The 26,574-nt window shown below is 38.3% G+C and overlaps 1 protein-coding gene across 4 annotated transcripts in view; it reads left to right on the top strand.

Annotated features, from left to right (window-relative positions):
• Positions 1–26,574, top strand: part of LOC145279943 (oxysterol-binding protein-related protein 1-like) — a 493,074-nt gene that overhangs the window by 343,431 nt on the left and 123,069 nt on the right. The window lies entirely within an intron of this gene.

Raw genomic sequence — 26,574 nt, 5'->3', positions numbered from 1 at the left:
TGCAAAAGTATTTATCTAAGCTAGCAGAGATGCCTGGCGCGTAGCCCTGTCATAAAGTACGCTTAAATGTGATATGCAGATTTCATATAGAGTTAATGTTCTATCGATTTTTTTATATATTATGATTTGTGTGATTTCAAAAAAAAAAAAAAAAAAAAAAAAAAGTCCATATTACTTTGGTGCATCAGCTTGAATTAAAACCAAAACTTATGAAATATATATATATATCACTTGAGTTCCTTCGGCTGAAACTGAAACCAAAACTTTTAAAAAAATTCTTGATAAAATTATTTATAAAAAAATAGATTACTGGAGTGCTATCAGCTATAATCGAAGCCAAAACTTATGAAAAATTCTTGGTAAAATTATTTATTACAAGAAATGGATGTCCATAACAATTCAACGACAGTCACTCGGATGTAAGTGTGACACACAAAATAAGACGCACGCTATCTTATTCATACAGTTCTGGTCAAAATCATAAGACCACTTAAGAAAGTAAACGTTTACGCATATTATCGAATTTCTAATCAAACAAATGATTGAAACCATTGCCAAAAGGGAAAATATGATGGAAACAGATGCCTTCTGATGGTTTTAGGACTACATTCTGCTGCTGTTTGGCTTTTCAATCGACTTGAGCTCATACTGGAGTTTTTAAACTTCTGATACAGCAATCCAGTGATGGGGTTATTTTTTTTTTGGTCGACCTGGACTCTTTTTGTGCCTATATTGATCTGGATTTCTTAAAAAAATTTGATGACCGTTTTGCTACGATTCACTTCGTTTGCAATGGATCTATGGGAGAGTCCACCCCTATTAAGCTCAAAGATCCTTCCTCTATCAAACTCTGATAATGGTTTCCCTCTTGCCATTTATAATTTAAGTAAGATGTTTTTTTTTTATCCACTAACATAGAAAGCTTTTCGTATTCATTTTTTCAAAACTAGCCGATTGTATTAAAGTGGTCCTATCATTTTGACCAGGTGTTTTTTAAAAAATAATTATTAGATCAGGGTTAAGGTTTCGAATGAAGCAGATTTCATTTTTTTCCATCATATTTTCCCTTTTGGCAATGTTTTCAACCATTTGTTTGATTAAAAATTCAATAATATGCGTAAACGCTTACTTTCTTAAGTGGTCTTATGATTTTGACCAGGACTGTATATAGATAATCAAATTAATTTAGTAAAAGAAGAATACTTTGTCTTTCTTGTTGCTTCAGTTTAAAATCCCTTTGTAAGATTAAAAAAAACAAACAAAACAAACATTGTTCAACAAACGTTAAACAAGTTTAAACGAAGGAAAGCACCTGGGAACATATGAGACACGTGTATTTCAATAAATGCATACTCGCTGTACCTGTGTTGTTGCAGGCGAGCAATCAAGCAACAATTCGAGTATTCAAAGATCTTTTGTACATGTGTGTTTGGCTTTCATGCTTTGATCGTCGCTTTTTCCATGTCCATTTTCTTTTTTTGTATCATCTAGTAACTTTATCTTTTAATTCAAGATGAATAAAATTCATACATGGAGACACAAGAAGACTTGTTGGCTATTGAAAGGTTTTATTAGTGAGAGATATTCATTCACAAGGAGAGACCAAAAATTGCTCCTTTATAATATATATTATATTTTTTATAATTGAAATCCTTTGAGATAAGTAATTTGTATATTTATTTATTTATCTTTGGACTGTTATCCTCATCTTCATAGTTATTGTTTCACCACATTTGAGCCAACTTTTTTTTTGACCTTCTTCAGGTGGTTAACCATGATGAGATAGGAATGCGGAGTTTGTTAACTGTATCCCCAATAATTACTGCCTTCCATAGTTGTTGTTGCGTCACCACATTTTTGGCCAACTCCCTTGGCCTGTTTTAGGTAGGATTGAAACCGCTATCTTCAGACAGTGCTCACCTTCGGGGCCTGTCACGCAGTGGATAGAGGCATTGAATCTCTACGGTTCCAGCAGCTTCATTCCTACCTGAAGCAGACCGAAGGATTAGTTGGCCGAAATGTGGTGAAGCAACAACAACTATGAAGATAAGGATAAAAGTCCGCAGATAAATAAACAGCCTAAAATTAATTTCTTAATTTAAAATTGGTTGGCGAATGGACATTCTTCAGGGGATTCACTTTAGACTTCTACATTGTGTGGGCATCTCTGGTCTGTTTGCTTCCGTGACTCGAATCTGTCGAACGCGTAACACAATTTCCACCTAGCAATTCGACACCTGCTTCTACGGAACTGATTCTTGATCCTTATCGCCTCACCTCCTGGATGCACTGGGTTCTTCTCCATTTGTCGCCAAGTTGTCCTGACATGCACATAATGTAACACTCTCGAAATTCGTACTAGTTGACATAATCTCTACGTACCAGCATAGAGCTCCAATAAATAACATTTTTGCATGTCATTACTAACCAACAGAGCATTACCATAGGCGACCAAGCGAATGGTCAAGCATGTGCACACAGGGTGATGTAGGGAGATAAAAACCTGGCTATTGAGAGTTGAGGATATGTGTTGCTTAACTTTGGCGATCTAATGAGAACAGGTGTGTCAATGTTATTATGCCATACATATGTACACACAAGTATACATTAATAATAATTAGTCATAAATAGTGATATTTACCACTAGAAATAAAAGTAGGTTTGAGGCTCCTAAAATTTATACTATAATTTTCCGCAAGGACCCATGGCACAGTGGTTAGACTCCTTGGGAAAATCAATCTTGGCCCTCCTCTTGATTTTGATAGCTTCCCTTAATTTCCTCAAAAGTGAAGCATAATAGGCTCCTGTAATTGTGGTACCCTTTGCCAGGAAATCTGTCATCACTACTCTGTCCTGGTCCCAGAAGACTGTGAGCATGACCTTGCCAGCAGAGGGCTGCACCCTTGCCTTCTTTGGAGGTGGTGAGTCCAAGTGCTTCCACTGTATTGACTGGGCTTTGGTCTCTGGATCATAGTGATGGACCCAGGTTTCATCCTGTGTAATCAGTCTTTTGAAAAACTTTGACTCATCTTCTTGGCACATCTCCAAATTAATCCTCGAGTACTCGCTGCGTTCTCGCTTCTGGAATGGTGTGAGCAACCTGGGTATCCATCTGGTAGATACCTTATGCATATGCAAATGGTCATGGATGATAGTTTCCACAGACCCTGTACTAATCTTGATATCTTGAGCTATTTGGCGAATAGTAATGCGTCGATCTTCCAAAATGGCAGCCTCAACTTGACAGACAGTTGCCTCATCAATGGCAGAAGGGGTGCAACCAGGTCTGGGAGCTGTTTCCACAGACTTCTGGCCATGTCTAAATTCACGATGCCAGCGTTTTACAAGGTCATATGTTGGGGCATTATCACCATAAGTTTCTTTCATTTCATCAAGTCTCCTGTAGTGTGCGTCTTTTCAAATACAAAAACCAGATCACTGCTCGACATTCAACAAGCTCCATTTCACACCTGACTCAGTTCAAACAATTAGTTCAGAGCTATAATTTGCCACATAACCCGTAGAGATATAAATCATTGCACATGCAAAATTTCAGCTAGATCAGACAACTGGAAGTGAGTCAGGGGCATTACTTATTGCACGACCCTCGTATAATTAGAAGAAAAACTCGTTTGAAATGTTTAAATATCTTAATCAGGATTTTAACAAAATGGAACCGGAAGTAGTGCATATAGTTAATGGCACCATGGTTTTTTTTTTTTTTTTTTTTTTTTGTATCCATCTAACTTCATAGTTAACTAAACGAAACTTCTATGAGTATAGTTTCTTCCTTAGAACTGCCTGTCTATGGAACACAATATCACAGAGCTGCTTCTCAGCTGATTACAACATGGTCATTTTCAAATCCAATCTTGTTGAGCCATCTTGTTAAATAATGAAATTTTGCTCAATCACCACCACCACCAATCGTCTGTGTTGTCTCACCGTCCACCTTACACTCATTTAACCCTTGTTCTTGAGTAGCCTTTGGGCCTTGATAAGTGGGAACTTTTTGGGAAAGTTGACAAAATAAGCCTTGACTAGATGGTATCTTAGCTCCAATTGCTGAGTGAGTATTGTGTGGGTGCTGTAAGAAGTAATTCAGCAAATTCCTGAAGTCAAGGAGAAGCTTCCTCAGTCATATCGAATCCCCAAGCAACACATCAGGAAGAGACCAGACTACAGCTATGGACCAGACGATTAGAAAATCCCCTCTCCCTCTCTGTTCCATTTACTTACATGGAATCACCCCGTCTAAGGGCCTCCTCCCCCTTTTGGTTCAGAAACAATGATGAAAAACCTTGACCGCCTGAGAACAGGAATGGGGCAATCAAAACTTTCTGTGACTAGATGAGACTACAAAATTGATGCAACCATCTGCGAATGTGGAGAAGAGGACCATATGATGCAACACTGCGTTGTCTCCCCTCTATTGCCCAACTGATGCAGTTTGAAACGTCTTCTAGATTACAACAATAATGCAAAGGATTGCATAAAAACCCCCGAAAAAACTGGAGAAACTGTCGTCTGACTACATGCTTCAAACACATGCAAAGAACAATAACAATTTTTTTGTGTTCCTACGCCGGGCCTCTGGTTGATTAGTAGGCCAATCACTCAGTGTTAAACTATTGTCTATTTGCAACAAAAGAAAGTAGTTCAAAAGAATATTTGACTGCTGCGGATTAAAAAAAAAGGGGGGGGGCTTTCATTTTGAAAGCAGGAACTTGCTTTAGAATGTGATCGACATGAAGTGAACGTTCTTTAAATAAACAAGAGTTAAGCCGCGAGACACCAGTTCTGCAATTTCTTGACATTTTACCAAAGTCTTTTATTTTGAGAGAATCCTCGTTTAGCGCACATTTTTGGGTTGGAATCGAGACAAAAGGAGAAAGTAAACTTTTGTTTCAACAAATGTTATTTTTTTTTTTGTTTTTTTTTTGTACATTGTCTTTTATAACTGCATTTACAAAGACATTAAGTAGTCTTTTTTTTTCTCGATTTTCTTTAAGTTTAAGGAACGTGCCGATTTTTCTCTAAATTGAAACGTAACTTCTATGCCTAATTATATCAACTGCCATTTTGTTCTTATTCTAACTGTTGCATTAAAGTCGTGCTTAATTTTAGTGTTTCACTTTGTTGAAATGTCAGAAAATAGTGACTGGAAAAAACGATATTCTTGTTGATGCTGTTCGTTGTTGGTTGCTATAGTAACTATTTTATTTTACTTTTCGATTTTTACTCTAAATATATTGAGTTGATTTGTCTTACCTACTACCGTGTCATTTATTCACTCTTTCTCTCTCTTCTCGCTTCCTATCTCCTGTCTCTTTATGCCTCTTGTCTCTCTCTCTCTCTCTGTTTCCTGTCTCTCCCTCTCTCTCTCTCTCTCTCTCTCTCTCTCTGTTTCCTGTCTCTCCCTCTCTCTCTCTCTGTTTCCTGTCTCTCCCTCTCTCTCTCTGTTTCCTGTCTCTCCCTCTCTCTCTCTGTTTCCTGTCTCTCCCTCTCTCTCTCTGTTTCCTGTCTCTCCCTCTCTCTCTCTGTTTCCTGTCTCTCCCTCTCTCTCTGTTTCCTGTCTCTCCCTCTCTCTCTGTTTCCTGTCTCTCCCTCTCTCTCTGTTTCCTGTCTCTCCCTCTGTTTCCTGTCTCTCCCTCTCTCTCTCTGTTTCTTGTCTCTCCCTCTCTCTGTCTCTGTTTCTTGTCTCTCCCTCTCTCTGTCTCTGTTTCCTGTCTCTCCCTCTCTCTCTCTCTCTCTGTTTCCTGTCTCTCCCTCTCTCTCTCTCTGTTTCCTGTCTCTCCCTCTCTCTCTCTGTTTCCTGTCTCTCCCTCTCTCTCTCTGTTTCCTGTCTCTCCCTCTCTGTTTCCTGTCTCTCCCTCTCTGTTTCCTGTCTCTCCCTCTCTGTTTCCTGTCTCTCCCTCTCTGTTTCCTGTCTCTCCCTCTCTGTTTCCTGTCTCTCCCTCTCTGTTTCCTGTCTCTCCCTCTCTGTTTCCTGTCTCTCCCTCTCTGTTTCCTGTCTCTGTCTCTCTGTTTCCTGTCTCTGTCTCTCTGTTTCCTGTCTCTGTCTCTCTGTTTCCTGTCTCTGTCTCTCTGTTTCCTGTCTCTGTCTCTCTGTTTCCTGTCTCTGTCTCTCTGTTTCCTGTCTCTGTCTCTCTGTTTCCTGTCTCTCCCTCTCTGTTTCCTGTCTCTCCCTCTCTGTTTCCTGTCTCTGTCTCTCTGTTTCCTGTCTCTGTCTCTCTGTTTCCTGTCTCTCCCTCTCTGTTTCCTGTCTCTCCCTCTCTGTTTCCTGTCTCTCCCTCTCTGTTTCCTGTCTCTCCCTCTCTGTTTCCTGTCTCTCCCTCTCTGTTTCCTGTCTCTCCCTCTCTGTTTCCTGTCTCTCCCTCTCTGTTTCCTGTCTCTCCCTCTCTGTTTCCTGTCTCTCCCTCTCTGTTTCCTGTCTCTCCCTCTCTGTTTCCTGTCTCTGTCTCTCTGTTTCCTGTCTCTGTCTCTCTGTTTCCTGTCTCTGTCTCTCCCTCTCTGTCTCTGTCTCTCCCTCTCTGTCTCTCTCTCTCTGTCTCCTGTCTCTCCCTCTCTCTCTGTCTCCTGTCTCTCCCTCTCTCTCTCTCTCTGTCTCCTGTCTCTCCCTCTCTCTCTCTCTCTTTCTCCTGTCTCTCTCTCTCTGTCTCCTGTCTCTCCCTCTCTGTCTCCTGTCTCTCCCTCTCTGTCTCCTGTCTCTCCCTCTCTGTCTCCTGTCTCTCCCTCTCTGTCTCCTGTCTCTCCCTCTCTGTCTCCTGTCTCTCCCTCTCTCTCTCCCCGTCTCCTGTCTCTCTCTCTCCCCGTCTCCTGTCTCTCTCTCTCCCCGTCTCCTGTCTCTCCCTCTCTCTCCCTGTCTCCTGTCTCTCCCTCTCTCTCCCTGTCTCCTGTCTCTCCCTCTCTGTCTCCTGTCTCTCTCTCTCTTGTCTCTTCTATCTGAGTTGCAGTGTCTTTTTGTCTCTTCTCACATCGTCTCTGTGGTCTTGTATCCTATCATTTCTCCGTCTCATATCATTTCTCCGTCTCATCTCCATTTCCTCTTTTCTCTTTCTCTCTCCTCTCTACCGTCATATTTTTCTTCTCTTATTCACACTCTCCATTTCGATTCTCCCCTTTATTTACATTTCATAACCAATCTTTTCCAATTCTTAAAACTCTTTTTTTGCACTTATTTCCGATGGCCGAATGTTGTGTCATAGAATTTCTTGCAGTCTATCTCACATCTTGAAATGTAATTTATCACATCTTGAAATAATTTTACCTCATCTGATTCCAGTGCTTCCAATTTTTAATTTGTAGCTTTTCCTGTTTTACTGAACAATTCAGTTCATCGGTTCTGCAATCACAAATTCTATTCTAAAATTACATTGCAATTTTAGACATAGAAATAGAGTAAAAATAATTGCAAAGAAATGATACTAATTTATTTATTTTTTTTTTTAAAGAGAGCTTAATATTTGTTTTTGTTTTTACATACAAATCGAATAATGGGATTGAATGAGCTCATTAGGTGGTAGTAAACAAACTCTTTCTTCCTGCTGATTTTAAAATGGCCTGGCATTAGTCCGTGTTGTGGAAGTGTAGCAGTGGGAGTACTCTCTTTGTAGAAGAATAATGCTTCCTACTTCCTTTTTGTATCAATAAGAAAAAATGAAATGTTGATCCAGATGAAATATTTCGTAAATTTATTTAATATACATGTTTGCTAATATAAACACCTTGTCAGGTGTATAGTAGGTTTTGATGGTAAAATAAATATTAATGAAGCTTTGATAAACTTGTCTATCCCTCTCCCCCCAAAAGTCACCAATAGGCAGGAGGCACCAAAGTTTGAAGGGTAGAGTTGTCGGTAATTAGTAATGTTTGAAGGGGGATTTGTCAGTAGTCAGCAACGTTTGAAATGGGGGAGGGGTAGTCAACAACGTTTGAAATGGGAGGGGGGTCGGTAAGTGGTAACGTTTGAAAGTGGGGGTCGTTTGTAATTCGCAACATTTGAAGTGGATGGGGTTCCATAGTTGGCAACGTTTGAAAAGGGGGTCTGGAGTCTTTTTTTTTTTTTTTTTTTTTTTTGTAACCAATTCTCCACCTCGAAGTGTAGATTTGAAAATAAATTTCTGTTAAATCATTTTTTTTTTCCCCCATTTAATTAACTCTAGATGTGCTTTGTTTGTCAGCTGACGTCACGTGCTCATTCATGCATTACTTCAACTTGGGTAACTTAACATATATTTTAGCATTATGGTTTGCATCAAATATAGTATCTGGATTTTAACTTGACTCTAGCTTGTCTACATGATTTTTTCCAAAGATTTTGTTGATTTTTGCCTTTATTGCTTGATTCCGAAACCAATTCCATTGATCTGTAATTCGATTACAAAAGAAATGTTGCCTAACATCCAACCTACACAACTTTTTTATTCTACGCAACTTAAAATTATATTCTATTGTTCTTTTGATGTCCAGAAGCGTAAGTAAAGGATTTCATGGATTATCTTGTCGGCCATAATCCTATCAACCTTATATCCCTTGTATAGGCCAATGTTGCTATTTTTATGCTTTTTAGTCTCCCATGCCGTTCGTCTTGATCGTGCTACTGTTGCATAAGGTATATGCAGATAGTACTCCATACTGTTGGCCTTGTACCAGACTGGGAGGAAGCTTGCTTTTGTGTGACTAAATGTGAAGTGTGGCAAATGATGGCAAAAAAGCCACCCGAGGCCAAACGGACGTTCGAGCAATATAAGTGAAATGAGGCTGAACTATGAGCATCAGTCGATACACGAATGAGAAAGAAAGAAAAAGATATGCGTGCATGATAATCTAAAATAGATTCATTTCTTTTGATACCAGCAACAGGGGAGCGTATGCAAATCATTCGCTCTTGAATGCACCTGCTGAGAAGGGATCAGCCTCACCATGGTGACGTATGGACGTATGAAAGGGTGTTGAAACCTCTTTCCATCATCTTCAGCATCACATTCATCTTGAATCTTGTAATGACGAATCATGGATGTAAATGAAATTTGTTATTATTTACTTGATTTCTGGAAAAACAAAGTCTGGAACAAATTTTAAAAAAAATGAAAGAAAATGATTTGATAGGAAATTATTTTAAAATCTAGAATGGAGAATTGGTTGTAAAAAAAAAAAAAGTAAGAAAGAAATAAACAATACTGACTCCCAGCGATCCTTTCAAATGCTTCTGATTACCGAGCACCTCCTTTGAACGCTGCCGACTACCGACCACCCCGTTTGAATGCTGCCGACTACCGACCACCCTCTTTCAAACGCTGCTGACTACCAACCACTCCCTTCAAGCGCTGCACCGACCAGACCTTCAAACATTGACTCTTGAGCACTCCCCATTCATAGAAAGGTGTGACACAAGGCCAGAAAGGGGAGGAAACAAACTCTCAAGTGAGGCACTTTGACAAATACAAAATTAAAACAAAAGCTTTGAATGAATCCAAAGTATCATCTCATCATTTTCAGATGTAACTTTAAATTTAAATTTAGATATCCTTCTGTTTATTCTCCCAGTTGTTACATTAGTTTCCCTTTCTAATAAAATAGGAGCCTCATCAGAGATGAGTCTGATAGAATAGAACAAAGATATGATTAAAAAAAAAACAAAAAAACCTCTGGAAGTTGCTCCGGACAAGACATAAAACCACTTGACGTCAAAAGCTAAAAAACAAATATGATTGACACAAATACAGGGGATGCCTATTAACTTGTGTTGGGAAGATTAATCAGAATTAGGAATCGGAAAAATCAGCTGTTTGGGATATCGGTATCGGAATCAAGAAAATTTGCGCCTATTTTCTGATGCTAAAACCGATTCCTTTAATATTTTTTGTTTTAAGAAACAACTTCCATTGCTTGTAGTAATAATAAATATTAATTGATTTTAAACTTCCAGTAAGACTAAAAATCTCTAGACCATCTCCTCACAAGTGTGTTTTTATGTTTGAGAAAATATATGCACATTTAAGATGTTTTTTACAGTAATCGGGACAAAATAACACTTTTATAGTTAAATATTCAGAGAGTTATAAAGAATCGGAATTAGTAATTGTATCGGAATCGGGTAAAAAATATTGGAATTGTCCCATCACTACTATTAACCTTAGTCTTTTCAAGACTATCATTATAAGTACAAGAAAAAAAAGTCAGCAGGAAGAGTTCTACGAGCCTGCAGATCTTGAAAAGACGCTGCAGGAACAAGAATATATATTAAGAGGTATTTTGATGAAGACCAGTAGATCTGGAACAAAGAAAGCACGGAATAAAATGGACAATTCTGAAAAAAAAAAAAAAAAATCTAGTATTTATAGAAGACATTAGCAACATCATGTTTGAGAGACAAATGGTGCAAAGAAGAAAAAAGGAAATCTGTATGGAATTTTGAACCGAATCTTATATTTAATTCTCAAAGGGAGATTGTTCTTGTTCCATCAGCCATGAATTGATAGAGAAGTTAACTATTATTTGTTATTGTCACCTGTAGTAAGGATTGAACCTTCAGCCTCTATATGGCACAAGAATTAGCTTAGCAATCAGTTGTAAGTGAGTCTTCTGGGGGTTGGTAGTTCAATCCTTGGTACAGGTAATAAAATCTAAAAATAACTATTATCACCTTTACCGAGTCTGCATATCGACTACAATCTACCTTTGTTGATTAGATAAAGAGTTCAGTTTAAAAATTATGCACAGTTTCCTCTTAGAAAAGTGGTAAGACACATTATATAAGAAATATGATGAAATAATTGGATGAAAACGATTCTATCTAGATCTACAATAATAATTTTTTGTTTTTTTAGCAATTCTAAAACTGGTAGTTATTATGAAATGAAGAGAATTTAATTATTACTGTACCGATGTTGGTCGGTGTCATCCATTTTGAATTTTCCTGTTCTCTTGTTATTTGGTCAGAATCACGGGCAGATAACTCTGCTCCAAAATGTCTTTAGGGCAAGGAAAACTCGTTGTGCTTTAACTACAAAATCATTCAAAAGTATGTAGCCAACTAAAAATTTTCAATTTCGAAGAAGGTTAAAGATTACATTAGCTGAAATGTAAAAAATAACAACCCATTAAGATAAGAAAACTATAGTGTAAATAATCCAAATACGAATTCATATTTTTAAGAAGTAATTTTCAAATAATACAATCGGCATAAGTATGGGACATCATCATATCTCATCATTTGTCCCTTACAACCCATCCTTAACATGGGGAGAGAATGGTGTTTTGTAACTTACAGTTTTAGAGAAAACATGGGAAAATGAAGGTCTTAATATTGTGAAAATTACTTGCTGGTGACAATTTTTTAACCAGTCCTTGAATGCCGCTAAAAAATCGAATGAAACCCAAATGCTGCTAAAAAAATCCGAGACCCGAGCACCCTCTAAAAATCAACTTTTTAAAGGTAGGTCTTTATTTCGCCCATTAGGCCACATTGACCGGGGTGGGGGGATTCAGGTTGAGAAATTCATCTTGATTCCAGCATTATTTTGTCATTGATACTCTCCAAGCTGGAGTCAACAGAAATATTTATTCAAAAAAAAAAAAAGAAAAAAAAAAAAAAGGTAATTGTGTTTGTGTTGTTTCCTTCAGGAAATTTCTACAGAATCAGATTCCGTCCTTAGGCTAAATAAAACTTTTTCCTGCAGCGATCTCCTTGCATCTTTCTCGGAGTTAAAAAAAAAAACATAGATTTTTTTTTTTTGTTTTTCATTTCTAATAAATGTCTTTCTTGATTTTTAATTCCTGACATGCAGCGTTTCCTTTTTTTTTTTCTATTTTTATGTTATTTAAAATATCACAAAATAATTATTTCATCTTTTATGATTAAGTCAATAGAAACTATTTCAAACTGATCCTTAAACTAAATTATGCCTAACAAACTAATAAAGGAGCTAAGTAAAATAAATTATTAATACTACTGCGGGGGGAGGGGGTATACGGAGGGGTTATAGAGCATAGATTCGGGAAGAATTAGACTTAATTGGATCAAATGTTGCTGTAATGTCATCATCATCATCATATTCGATTGAACATCCATTTTAGATACTGGCATGTGTTGGACGGCTTTAAGAAGTTGACTTCCACACTAACCTACCTCTGGCCAGGTCTTTATTTATCCATGTCTCTCAAGTTTATTATTATAAAAGTCTTCCATGTCTTTATTCACCTTCCCCTCTGAACTGACTGGGCTGGGGATGAGGCATCCTCCCGGATGCCAAATATTCAATACTCTTAACTTAGATATTCCAACTACTGTCTGTCACTTTAATGTGTAACACTCGGGACCCACACATTGTATGCAGACAGTCACAAGGAAACAAAAAACAAGGAAAGCATGTGACTTTTTTTTTTTTTCAGTTCAAACAACAGACATTTATTTACAGGTACTTTCCAGAATAACGCCTTGTCTTTTGTTCAAAAATCTTTTCATACTCCAATGTGCTTAACTAGACTTTGCCATGTCGAACACATTGTACTCTGTTTTTGTCTCGGCCATATTTAGAACACTTCTTTCTCTGCCGCTCTCAGGTCACATGTGTAATATGCTTATTTCTGTCTTCCTTGGGCCACATATTTCTGTTTTTATAATCTTTTTATTTCCTTCTTCCTTGCTGTGACGTCACCTCACACACGACTTGATCATTTGCATACCTTGGCTGTCATACAGCAGCTGCTGTTTCCATATGTGCGTCTACGCTCTGTTACAGTTGTATTCGAATCAGGAGAAAAATTTTAGAATCGTCCCATCACTAAAAAAACCTACTGACCAGAAGTGCTGAATATCTGAGATGATGGTAATTTTGTGAAAATTTCAAGCGGAACACAAGTACAATATGGGACCTCCATGAAGAGATTATTTCAAAGAATCATCCAATTGTTTGAGTAGTCTCTCTACTTTTAACTAAACATTTCTCCCATTGCTAGCCTGCCTTCTGCAGTATGCATCTGTGCATCCCATCAAAAATGCAACATTGTGCATCTTTTCAGCAATCTACATTTTTGAGCATCGCAGTAAGATCTTTGTGTAAATATTGCCCACACTTCAGAAGTTGATATCTCTTGAAGTTGATATGTCAAGTGTTCATTTGGGTACAAGGTTTCTTTTCTTTTCTTCTTTTTCTTTTCTTCTTTTTCTTTTCTTTTTTTTCTTTTCTTTTTTTCTTTTTTTTCTTTTTTCTTTTCTTTTTTTTCTTTTTTTTTTTCTTTTTTTCTTTTCTTTTTTTCTTTTCTTTTTTCTTTTCTTTTTTCTTTTCTTTTCTTTTTTTCTTTTTTTTCTTCTCTTTTTCTTTCTTTTTTTCTTTTTGTTTTTTTTTCTTTTTTTTTTAATCAATATTTGATGGCTGTCAATACTTTATATTTTTGCTAACTGAATTTGAATTTCTACTTTTCTGAAATAATAGTATCAGCAAAAAATAATTTTTTGTTTTTGTTTTTTACATAGGAGTCACCACTTATTAAAGCCCAGAGGGCACTCGAGGATAAGGGTTAAAAAGTGTACAGTAGTCAATGGGACAATATCGTAGTAATCGAAATTTGGTAAATTGGATTACTTAAGGGGAACGGCTCATCAAGAATTTGTTTACGTTGGACTTGAAGACAACTAAGTTGTAGTCAGCTGGAAAGCAGGCAAATGGAAGAGAGTTCCTCAGGTCTGCACTTCTAAGAAAGAAGCTTTGTTCATGGAAGGTTTAGATTTAGATACAGATAAAGAGTGGGGAAAACTATTAAGTGTTTTCAGCTAGACGAGTGTTTCTCATGAAAGTTTGGCGAGGAGGGCATAGATTGGAGCTCAGACGAGCACCTGGCATGAAAATAATAAGGCAGAGACAGGCTCGCAATGTCTCTTCTGTGAGAAAAAGTTTGCAGGGAAGAAAAAAGGACATCCCTCACTAGGCTACAAAGTCTATTTTGAATTCTGTCCAGGCAGAATAAGGTCTTTCTAGAAGCTCCTGTCCAGATGTGGTAACAGTACTCCATCCTTGGACGTACCTAGCTCTTATATAGGTAGAGAATTGCATCAGCAGTGAGATATCTACTGCATCGATAGAAGGATCCCACCATTTTCCCATCGACCTTTGCAACGGATTTGATGTACGTGTTCCATTTCAGATCAGGAGTAAAGGGCAAGCGTAGAAGCTTGTCAAAACATGGAGTCTCCCCAAGTTAGTTCTTTTTGGTTGCTTTGTTTTATAGTGTATCAACCCTTTTGATATATGCAACTATTGCAGGAGTTTTTACGATGATTCAAAAATTAAAATAAATAAATAAAAAACAACTCCATGGCTAAATATTTAGAAATTTAAAAATAATCTTTAATTGTATAAGAATCAGGAATTTAGAACAGAACCAGTAATTGTTTTGCAATCGGGAGAGGGGAATTTTGGAATCGATTGATCACTGAAAAAAACTTGGTAACCAGGAGGGTTCACCATCTGAGATGATGGTAACACCTTGTTTTCCATATACAGCATAATTAACACACTGGTTCTCGCTAGATCACCAAAGTTAAGCAACACTGAACCTGGTCAGTACCAGATGGATGACAATTTGGGCAAATCAGGCGCTATATGTAGATGGACGTTGACATCTCCCTGTAAGAACTGCAAAAAGCTAATGTCATCATCTTACTCCATGAGGATGTACAAGCAACTGAGGACTGTATTTGATAATCCTATAAAACTTGCGCCTTTAAAGCAAGCCAGTCCAACCCACCAAGAATGAGTGATTGATTCCCTGATCTCCATCATTCCAGTTATTGTAAGAGCTGCGCATGAAAAAATTTTTAATAATTAAAAAAATAACACTTGGCAAATATAACTGTTGAACCAAGTGCAAGAGATATTCAACCAATTGCACTGATGATTAAATGTACCAGTATATATTTTTCTATTGTCGATTTTTTTTTTCCTTTTGTATCTAAGCTCCATCCATGTGTTGAGCTTTTTTTTTCCTGATAAGTCTCCATTTAAAGAAGTCATTAATTCTTCTTGAATCCCTTCATATATATATATATATATATATATATATATATATATATATCTATAAATATAAAAGCGAAAATGTGTGTATGTGTGTTCGCTTTTTCTGTATGTCTACAAAAGGCTTTTTTCAGAGAAGCAGTCGGTCGGTTCACAACTTTTTAAAACTTTTTATATCACATATAAATCGTAATATCTCACAGTTAACAACGAAGCTCGCCTGTCTATGTAATTTGCTCGATTTCGGGAAGATAAATATCCAACATTTGTCGCTCGCCGCATGTGGGTTAGTCTTTTCCTATAACATCTTGGGGGGGGGGGGAGCGTTCAGCAGTAAATGAAATACTATCCCGCAGTCAAACTTGACCTCATTAACTCATTAAAATGTGCACCTGCCAAATCCAAGTAATTAAATAAATTCAAACATGTTTCCGTTAGCATCTCGCGGTGGGACAATGGTTAACGTCGTACGTTTCTTTTTTTTTTTCACACTTTAATTTACAACTTTGCCTCAAGGGTTCGGGTTCGATCCTCATACTGACTATTTTTTTTAACCTCCCCCCTCCCCACCCCCGGAGTTTCCACGCACACCTCCAAACACCTGGGCAACGCCGGGTACCCCTCGCTAGTATGTATATATACATATATATATATATACTAGCGGGGGTACCCAGCATTGCCCGGTTGTGTGTAGGTGGTGTAGTAAGGTACTCCGGGAGGGGTGTAAAAAAAAAAGTGGTAGTAGCGGGGGGGGGGGCTATTCAAAACAACAGTAGGTAGTTTGGGTGAAGAGAGGTGTAAAAGAAAAATAAGTGGTAGTAAACAGGCAGGATTGAACCCATAATGCGAAAGAGAAAAAAAAAAAAAAATGATGTTTTCATTGCGCAACCAGAAGTTAAGAGCTTTGAAATTAAGCAGTCAATCCAATGGTGATGATGACTTGTATGTTTCGAAAAGTTTTTTTTCGCCGACGGTCCCGAGTGGTTTACTATCGCTTAGAAGTGTTTATACACTCCCTAGATAATAATATATCCGATTTGGGAACGCGCGCCGCCTCTAGATTTATTTACGTCGACTTTTATGAGATTCGCGCTATTTTGCTCTGTCCCCTGTTTGTCCTCCTTTTTAGTATAAATACAGTAAAACTAAATTCAAACGGGTCGTGTTCGGCTTTCGTGCCGAAACGTCCAGAAAGCAATCAGCTTTTGATCAATGTGGAGTTTCTCCTTATATCAGACAATTGCTATTCGATTTGGACAATGGGGAGCTGCTTTACCCCCTTCCCACCATCATCTGGAGGAAGCGAAAACTAAAAATACTGCCACGTCATCGTAGCGATCCCGCGATGACCTCATTTAGCATTTCCTGTCAATCAAATCTTTCACTCGCTTTATAAGCCTTAACTTAACATGCTAAGCAATTACTCTCTCTCGTGCTCGAGACGGTTAAGTAGTTGGCTTTTGTTTCCACCTCCGCGTCAAGGCTTCTGAGTTCAATCCTGCCTACCGGCCAGAACTATTTTTTTTTTTTTACACCTTTAAACACCCGGCCAACGTTTTTTTATTACTTCACTTGTTCTTTAGTTTAGCAAATACACACAGGTTCGATCCGGCAGGTTTATTTATGCCATTCTTTTTCCGTTTTGGGTTTTCTGATTTTTTTAACATCGTCTTTTTTTATAATATTTAAGCAGGGTTATTACTCCTCCCCCCATACCTACAAACATCCAGGCAACGCCGGGTATCCCCCCCCCCCGCTAGTATATATATAAAGTTTACACTTTGGAAGCATGGAGGATGCATTATGATCTTGTTGTGCATATACGTTCATGATTATTTATATCTGTTGTCTAAAAAGATAGGTTCTTGGCTAAAGTTGCTAACAGCATTAAATGAACTGATTCAGATGTTGGAGCATCTGCAAATCTAATTTTCTCCGTTTTTTTTTTTTTTTTTTTTTTTTTTTTTTTTTTTTTTTCGTATATGTGCCATTTTTATGTCCGTATTTGTAATGGACGCTTGATCAGTAAGAGAATGAAACCGACTTTTCAGTCTACAAATGATTATTAGCATTCCTTCTGTTTCTCTCTCTCTTTTACTCATTTTCTCTTTTCAATCAGACCTTCTTTTTGCACGCGCTCGCTCCCTTTTGCACTCGCCCGCTCCCTTTTGCACGTGCCCTCCAACTCTTTCGTACTCCCCTCTTCCTCTTTCCCCTCTTCCTCTTTCCCCCTCTTCCTCTTTCCCCCCTCTTCCTCTTTCCCCCCTCTTCCTCTTTCCCCCCTCTTCCTCTTTCCCCCTCTTCCTCTTTCCCCCCTCTTCCTCTTTCCCCCCTCTTCCTCTTTCCCCCCTCTTCCTCTTTCCCCCCTCTTCCTCTTTCCCCCTCTTCCTCTTTCCCCCCTCTTCCTCTTTCCCCCCTCTTCCTCTTTCCCCCCTCTTCCTCTTCCCCCCCTCTTCCTCTTCCCCCCTCTCTCTTCCCCCCTCTTCCTCTCCCCCTCTTCCTCTTCCCCCCCTCTTCCTCTTCCCCCCCTCTTCCTCTTCCCCCCTCTTCCTCTTCCCCCCCTCTTCCTCTTCCCCCCCTCTTCCTCTTCCCCCCCTTCCTCTTTCCCCCTCTTCCTCTTTCCCCCCTCTTCCTCCCCCCCCTTCCTCTTCCCCCTCTTCCTCTTTCCCCCCTCTTCCTCTCTTTCCCCCCCTCTTCCTCTCTTTCCCCCCCTCTTCCTCTCTTTCCCCCCTCTTCCTCTCTTTCCCCCCTCTTCCTCTCTTTCCCCCCCTCTTCCTCTCTTTCCCCCCCTCTTCCTCTCTTTCCCCCCCTCTTCCTCTCTTTCCCCCCTCTTCCTCTTCTTCCCCCTCTTCCTCTTTCGTACTCCTAATTCTTTCTTACTTCCCACTCTTTTTCTTTACGCCCCTCCTGCACCCTCTCTCTGTCTCTCCTGCACACATACTGTCTTTCTCAAACTCTCTCTCTCTCCTTTTCTCGCACCCCCTCTCTCTCTTTTCTCGCATCCCCTCTCTCTCTCTTTTCTCGCATCCCCCTCTCTCTCTCTTTTCTCGCATCCCCTCTCTCTCTCTCTTTTCTCGCATCCCCTCTCTCTCTCTCTCTTTTCTCGCATCCCCTCTCTCTCTCTCTCTCTCTCTTTTCTCGCATCCCCTCTCTCTCTCTCTCTCTTTTCTCGCATCCCTCTCTCTCTCTCTCTCTCTCTCTTTTCTCGCATCCCCTCTCTCTCTCTCTCCCTTTTCTCGCATCCCCTCTCTCTCTCTCTCCCTTTTCTCGCATCCCCTCTCTCTCTCTCTCCCTTTTCTCGCATCCCTCTCTCTCTCTCTCCTTTTCTCGCATCCCCTCTCTCTCTCTCTCCCTTTTCTCGCATCCCCTCTCTCTCTCTCTCCCTTTTCTCGCATCCCCCTCTCTCTCTCTCTCCCTTTTCTCGCATCCCCTTCTCTCTCTCCTTTTCTCGCATCCCCTCTCTCTCTCCCTTTTCTCGCATCCCCCTCCCTCTCTCCCTTTTCTCGCATCCCCTCCCTCTCTCTCTCTCCCTTTTCTCGCATTCCCCTCTCTCTCTCTCCCTTTTCTCGCACCCCTCTCTCTCTCCCTTTTCTCGCATCCCCTCCCTCTCTCCCTTTTCTCGCACCCCTCTCTCTCTCTCCCTTTTCTCGCATCCCCTCTCTCTCTCTCCCTTTTCTCGCACCCCTCTCTCTCTCCCTTTTCTCGCACCCCTCTCTCTCTCCCTTTTCTCGCACCCCTCTCTCTCTCCCTTTTCTCGCACCCCTCTCTCTCTCCCTTTTCTCGCACCCCTCTCTCTCTCCCTTTTCTCGCACCCCTCTCTCTCTCCCTTTCTCGCACCCCTCTCTCTCTCCCTTTTCTCGCACCCCTCTCTCTCTCCCTTTTCTCGCACCCCTCTCTCTCTCCCTTTCTCTCGCACCCCTCTCTCTCTCCTTTTCTCGCACCCCTCTCTCTCTCCCTTTTCTCGCACCCCTCTCTCTTCTCGCACCCCTCTCTCTTCTCGCACCCCTCTCTTCTCGCACCCCCTCTCTTCTCGCACCCCCTCTCTTCTCGCACCCCCTCTCTCTTTCCCTCTCTTCTCGCACCCCCTCTCTTTCCTCTTTTCTCGCACCCCTCTCTCTTTCCCTCTCTCCTCGCACCCCCTCTCTCTTTCCCTCTTTTCTTGCACCCCCTCTCTCTCCCTCTTTTCTCGCACCCCCTCTCTCTCTCTCCCTCTTTTCTCGCACCCCCTCTCTCTCTCTCCCTCTTTTCTCGCACCCCCTCTCTCTCTCTCCCTCTTTTCTCGCACCCCCTCTCTCTCTCTCCTCCTTTTCTCGCACCCCCTCTCTCTCTCTCCCTCCTTTTCTCGCACCCCCTCTCTCTCTCCCTCCTTTTCTCGCACCCCCTCTCTCTCTCCCTCCTTTTCTCGCACCCCCCCCTCTCTCTCCCTCCTTTTCTCGCACCCCCTTCTCTCTCTCTCTCTCTCCCCTTCTCTCTCTCCCCTTTCTCGCACCCCCTTCTCTCTCTCGCACCCCCTTCTCTCTCTCGCACCCCCTTCTCTCTCTCTCTCCCCCTCTCTCTCTCTCTCCCCCTCTCTCTCTCTCTCCCCCTCTCTCTCTCCCCTTCTCTTGCACCCCCTTCTCTCTCTCTCTCTCCCCTTCTCTCGCACCCCCTTCTCTCTCTCCCCTTCTCTCGCACCCCCTTCTCTCTCTCTCTCTCCCCTTCTCTCGCACCCCCTTCTCTCTCTCTCGCACCCCCTTCTCTCTCTCCCCCTTCTCTCGCACCCCCTTTCCTCGCTCCCCCTCTCTTATTGTTTTTCTCATCCCTGATATCTTTTTTTTTTACGCACCCCCCTCTCTCTCTCTCTCTTTTTTGCGCACCCTCTTTCTGTCTTTTTCCCACTCTCTATCTTTAGCGCCTCTTTCTCTCTTTTTTAGCACCATATCTCTCTTTCATCTCTCTCTCTTTCATCTCTCTCTCTCTCTCTCTCTCTTTCATCTCTCTCTCTCTCTCTCTCTCTTTCATCTCTCTCTCTCTCTCTCTTTCATCTCTCTCTCTTTCATCTCTTTCATCTCTCTTACTCTCCCACTCTGCTTGGCACTCTTTGTTTTCGTTCCCTCCCCCCTCTCTTTTTACTTGAAAGAGGCAAATTATGTTGTTCTAAATTTAGTAAAAATCAATTCTTTCCAGAACATCTGCACTAATATAATTTGATCACTTGACGTTGTCAGTTGAATACATCAGGATAAGCATATACATGCATTTCTTACCGGAGGGGGGGGGCTTAATAAAAAGTAACGATGTCCATGTTCATTTATGTGATCATTAGAGGGGACTGAGGGGGGGGAGAAATAGATTTAGGAGCCGTGTGTATAGACTCGTGTATAAAGTGAGAAAAAACATAACTTCATCTGCACATAGCTCTATATATAAAGTTAGGTGTGTGTGTAAGTTTAGGCTTCTTTCCATGAGATCCTGATTTCGAATCTCACTAGATTCAGCCACTCTGATGAGTAGTAGACGACAAAACACATGTCAGTGGATAATTATACTTTAAACAATGTACAGGATGCTTCCACAAAGTCTGGCTACATTATGTAGCCAGACTTTGTGGGCACCCTTTGTATGTGTGTGTGTATATATATATATATATATATATATATATACACACACACAAGGTGCCCACAAAGTCTGGCTACATAATCTACAGGATGCTTCCACAAAGTCTGGCTACATAATGTAGCCAGACTTTGTGGAAGCATCCTGTATATGCCGCTTCTCATTTGGTGGTACCAAATTGGTAAAAGGGAAAATTATTCCCAACTCCTATTTAGGTAAAAATGCACTCTTGTATGAATAATTGAATTCATTCATGATTATCCCATTAGAAAACCCGAAGCAACTAATAGGGAATTAATTAAAATGAATGTTAGGTAGATCTTTTGCTAGTGAATGCAATTCCATAACCCATATATAAGAAAATTGTATTTTCTTTTTAAATAAATAGAAAAGAGGGGTTTTAATATGAATATCAATACACACAAAAGAAAAACGAATTTATAGAAGTATAGATAGATTTTTGTATATATATATATACCTAGGTATGTGTATATATTTGTGTATATAGTTAATTTTAGGGGGCATAATATAGGCACAATATATTCCATTTGAAAATTCCCGTCTTTTAGATTTGTATTAAATTTGATCCATTATTAAATTACTTTTCTAAAATCTCTGCGAGCTATAGTAAAATTAAACCACCCTTTTGCTTCTTAATTGTCGACATTATTTCATTTGCATGCATTACAATAATGAGTTGAAAGGAAAAGGTCTTTCTGAAATTAAAAGGTTAAATCTATATATATATATATATATATATATATATAAAAGTGAAACTGTGTGTATGTATGTATGTTCACTTTTTCTGTATGTCTGCAAAAGAATTTTTTTCGGCGGCTTCTCGAGGCTCATTTTTAAAACTTTTTATGTCATGTCGAAATCATATGAGTTACGAACAGGGGTCGCCCGTCTATTTAATTTGCCCGACTTTGAAATGTTAAATATTCAACATTTTGGGATCGCCGCATATTGCTTTCGCTTTTTGGTATAAAAAAAAGCGAAACTCAATTCGAATCCCTGGCCCACGGCCAGTGTTCTAGAAAGTGATGTAACGTTTCGTCAATGTCGGCATATATCAGACGGTTGCTTCATTTCGAGATGAGACACTCCCCTAATATACTGGAGAGCTGTTTTTCCCCAAAGTTGGGTAAAAACAAACAAACTTGGCTATTGACCTCATTAAAAACTGTCCCGCAGAAAATGTTAACTGCTGAATAGCTATTGCTTACGTTGTCATTGTCGTAACGCTCACACAAAATGTTAACTCTACGACTTCTGTGCAGGCACCTGTCAATTCTCTTCTTACTTAAATAAATTCAAACATCTCATTCTGGCTGGCCGAGCGGTTAACGTGTCATGTTTTTTTCACATTTTATTTTCCAACTTCGCCTCAGGGCTTCAGGTTCGATCCTACCAATTTACCAAAACTTTTTTTTTACTCTGCTGTAAAGGGATGAGACTTAGTAGCTTGTCGGGTTTGTCGGGGGTAGTTACGTCGGGGAGGTACAAGTGTTTGCAGTTCGTCAGAGCATTCATCATTAAAGTATTTGTAGAACAGGCAGAGGGATGCAACATCTCCTCGATGGGACAGAGGTTGAAGCCTAGATGACAGTTCAGGACCTATCAGGTTGGCGACTCTTTTTTGAACCCTGTCCAGGAGCGAGAGACAAGCAGCAGATGCACCAGCCCAGATGTGACAACAGTACTCCATACATGGGCGAATGGTTGCCTTATAGAGGTATAGGATACTGTCAGGCGTAAGTAGTTTTCTAGCACGGTAGAGGGAGCCAACCTTCCTTGCAGCAGCCTTGGCAATGCTAAACCGGAATCCTTCAATAAAACTGGATATTTTAGAATTACCATACATAATTTTTCATGTTCACATGAAAAGGAATCTTGCTCTTCGTCTGCAAGATTTTACAGTTCAGGACATTATACAGATTAGATACTCATTGGAGACTCTTCTAAAATTAAACATGGCTTTCAATTTAAAAAAATATAACCTACTTGTTAGATGTAAACATGTTTAGTTGTTTTTCTTGTATTTGTTCTGTTTTAATGACAAATTTCTGTGCCTTTTATAAAAGTGTCTCATTATTGATGTTTATAGACATCGACTCATGACAGCCAGACATGAAAGTAAAAAGTGTTCTCTTCAATTCCTGGCCCCATTAATTTTATTTAGGCTTGACGTTTTTTTTTGTGTTTATTTATTTTTTTATTTTATATATTTCTTTATTCATTATAATTCCTGGACTCAAGTTTTATGCAAACATTGAAAAAAAAAAAAAAGATTTTATCTAATTGTTAGTCACATTACCAGTGTTTTTTGTGTGTGTTAAGTGGTGGTGGTGGTGGTGGGAGGGCATAGAAAAAACACGGAAGTAAAATTGATTAAAATGGAGTCGTATTTTTGTTTCAACCGGTAATCACTCATTGATCGAGTTGTTTCATCAATTGTTTAAAATTGGATCTCAAATTAAAGACCAAAGACATTTATTTTCAGATGTAAACAAGTTTTAATTAGTATAAATCTATAACTTTTGTATTAAAAAAAAAAAAAAAAGAGTAAATAGATTGAAAACAGTTCTTTTTTTTCTGCTGTGATTTGTTGGGGTTATTTTTTTTATTATTTTCTTTTTCTTTTTGGTGAGCACAGGTGTTTCTAACTTATTTATATAAGTCGAGGGAAAGAACTTTATATAATTGCACACACTAACTTCCCTTTAATGTTTCATGATGCTTAGTTTGATTGATTTGTAGAGAAAAAAATTGTTTTTGACTTTGCAAAGCATGATTGAGTTTTGAAAAAAAGAAAAAGGAAAAACAGTATATTTGAGTAAAATTTATTAAAACCAGCCGTTTTGGAGTCAATAGAGAACTCTCTATCATACACACACAAAGCGCCTTATATATATATATATATAAATATTTTTTTTTATCAAATTTTTTTCATATATTAAATTTCGGTAATGTTAATATACCAATGAAATCAAACTCATTAATTGGCTCAATTATTTAAGCTTCATATTTAAATATATATATATATATATATATATATATATATAAGGGAGTAGTCACCAACAATGTTTATTTTTTAACATTATTTTATTATTCTGTGTCTTGGTTTTTCATTGAGAATTATGTTTGGATCATTGTAATAATGTTTTTTTTCAATGAAAAACCAAGACACGGAATAATAAAAAAAATGTTAAAAAATACACATTGTTGGTGACTACTCCCTTATTTAAATATACATCTTTCTTTCGTTGGAATTTCTTAACCCATTTTATTTAAATATATATATTTATATAAAATGGGTTAAGGAATTCCAACGAAAAAAAGATGTATATTTAAATAAGGGGGTAGTCACCAACAATGTGTATTTTTTAACATTTTTTTTATTATTCCGTGTCTTGGTTTTTCATTGAGAATTGTGTTTAGATCATTAAAACATTATTACAATGATCTAAACATAATTCTCAATGAAAAACCAAGACACAGAATAATAAAATGTTAAAAAATGCACATTGTTGGTGACTACCCCCTTATTTAAATATATATATATATATATATATATATATATATATATAATTATTTTTTTACTATAATAATTAAATACCTACAGACACTAGTGTTTCATCCTTTCGGGATTCTTCAGTGCAGGGTGTCACGATTACTACCAGTCGAACGATTCGAACCCCGCGACACGAGACATCTCTGGCTCGATTAGCGGAGGCCGTATCCATTCGGCTACCATTAATCATGTGAAATAGCGTTGAATTTTAAACATTTTAATTTAAATGTTCATTACGTCAGACAGACAGTGATCAAATCGTTATACGATGATCTACGCATGAAGAGTAGTTATTTTTGGAATATTTTTAAATAATGATTAAATTTTTCCAAATGGTTATGAAACAATTGTAACACATAATCAAATACACCATATGATGTTCTTATTTTATATTCTGTTGTCTTTATTTTTGCGCAAATATTATGTATATGTGAGAGGACAATTCTCAACCTATATTCTCAACAAATTTTTTATCTACATACTTGAAATTTGGGATATAAGGTATTCAGACATGTGGAAAAATTTTTAATCAGTATTCATCCAGAAAAAAAGGGCTGCTGAGGGGTCAAAATGGAAGAATTGGTATGTGATGGGAGTCATTGGAATTTTATGTTTGCTGTTTCATAAATGTGCATATGTAAATGGTTCACATTACAGATTCCTTATATTAGGAATAAATAGGTTTGAAAACGCTTTTCAAAGATCATGTCAAGCAGGACTAATCGTATTTGACTCGCTGTCTTTAGGTTTTGGTTTAGATGTCAACTTGAGTATTTCAGTATGAACTGTGTAGAAAAGACACAATATTCGCATGCACGTCTCAATTTCTGTATTTATTAAAGTACTAGCAGGAATACCCGGCGTTGCTCGGCGACCATATAAACAATGAGAAAATTGAAGTTGATTTTGAACAGATTTAAAATAATTTTACCTACACTAAGACGGGTAATTTATATAGATATATTAAACAATTTCACAAACTTTTTATTTATGCATATTTTACAACTAAGCAACACCGGGTGACCTGCTAGTGTGTTTATATATAATATACTAGCTGTACTCGGCCACGCGTTGCTGAAGAGTATTAAATGGGTGGAAATGAGATTTAGGAGAAGCCAAGACTCGAACCTTGTAAGCAAGATTAAGAATTGGAATGTTAGAAATGTTTCCTACTAACACACACCCAGGCTAGTAAGAAATAAAAATATAAGTTTTTTTTTTTTTTTTTTTTTTTTTTTTTTTTTTTTTTTTAAGGTTTGGCAATTCATTTAGCGAATAATTTACATTTGATGAATAGATAATTTCATGAAATGGACCCGCTGTCTATGCTGATAAACTAGACGCAAAAGACCACTTGGAAGACATTTGGTGCATTATTGATGAAATACAATATTTGTGCGATCTGCGGGGCCATATGCCCGAAATTATATTTAAATTATAAATGATAAAATGCCAAAAATTAATTTGGAATAAACTACATATTTGTATAAAAAAATATTTTTCTGTGATTTATTTTAATTTGAAGTCTTTTGCCTATATATATATATATATATATATATATATATATATATATATATATATATATATATATATATATATATATATATATAATTATTTTTTTACTATAATAATTAAATACCTACAGACACTAGTGTTTCATCCTTTCGGGATTCTTCAGTGCAGGGTGTCACAATTACTACCAGTCGAACGATTCGAACCCCGCGACACGAGACATCTCTGGCTCGATTAGCGGAGGCCGTATCCATTCGGCTACCATTAATCGTGTGAAATAGCGTTGAATTTTAAACATTTTAATTTAAATGTTCATTACGTCAGACAGACAGTGATCAAATCGTTATACGACGATCTACGCATAAGAGCTAAATTGACCGACTTTTATTCAACAGAAAGTGCTCAACGATAAGAAACGTATTTCTTAAAGGGGCTGTCATAATTATTTTTTTACAATAATAATTAAATACCTACAGACACTAGTGTTTCATCCTTTCGGGATTCTTCAGTGCAGGGTGTCACAATTACTACCAGTCGAACGATTCGAACCCCGCGACACGAGACATCTCTGGCTCGATTAGCGGAGGCCGTATCCATTCGGCTACCATTAATCGTGTGAAATAGCGTTGAATTTTAAACATTTTAATTTAAATGTTCATTACGTCAGACAGACAGTGATCAAATCGTTATACGACGATCTACGCATAAGAGCTAAATTGACCGACTTTTATTCAACAGAAAGTGCTCAACGATAAGAAACGTATTTCTTAAAAGGGCTGTCATAATTATTTTTTTACAATAATAATTAAATACCTACAGACACTAGTGTTTCATCCTTTCGGGATTCTTCAGTGCAGGGTGTCACAATTACTA

Source organism: Euprymna scolopes, chromosome 7 (genome assembly GCF_053919585.1).
Source record: "Euprymna scolopes isolate OS-2025 chromosome 7, ASM5391958v1, whole genome shotgun sequence".
NCBI classification, from domain to species: Eukaryota; Metazoa; Mollusca; class Cephalopoda; order Sepiida; family Sepiolidae; genus Euprymna; species Euprymna scolopes.
This window is presented reverse-complemented; position numbering and strand designations above follow the sequence as displayed.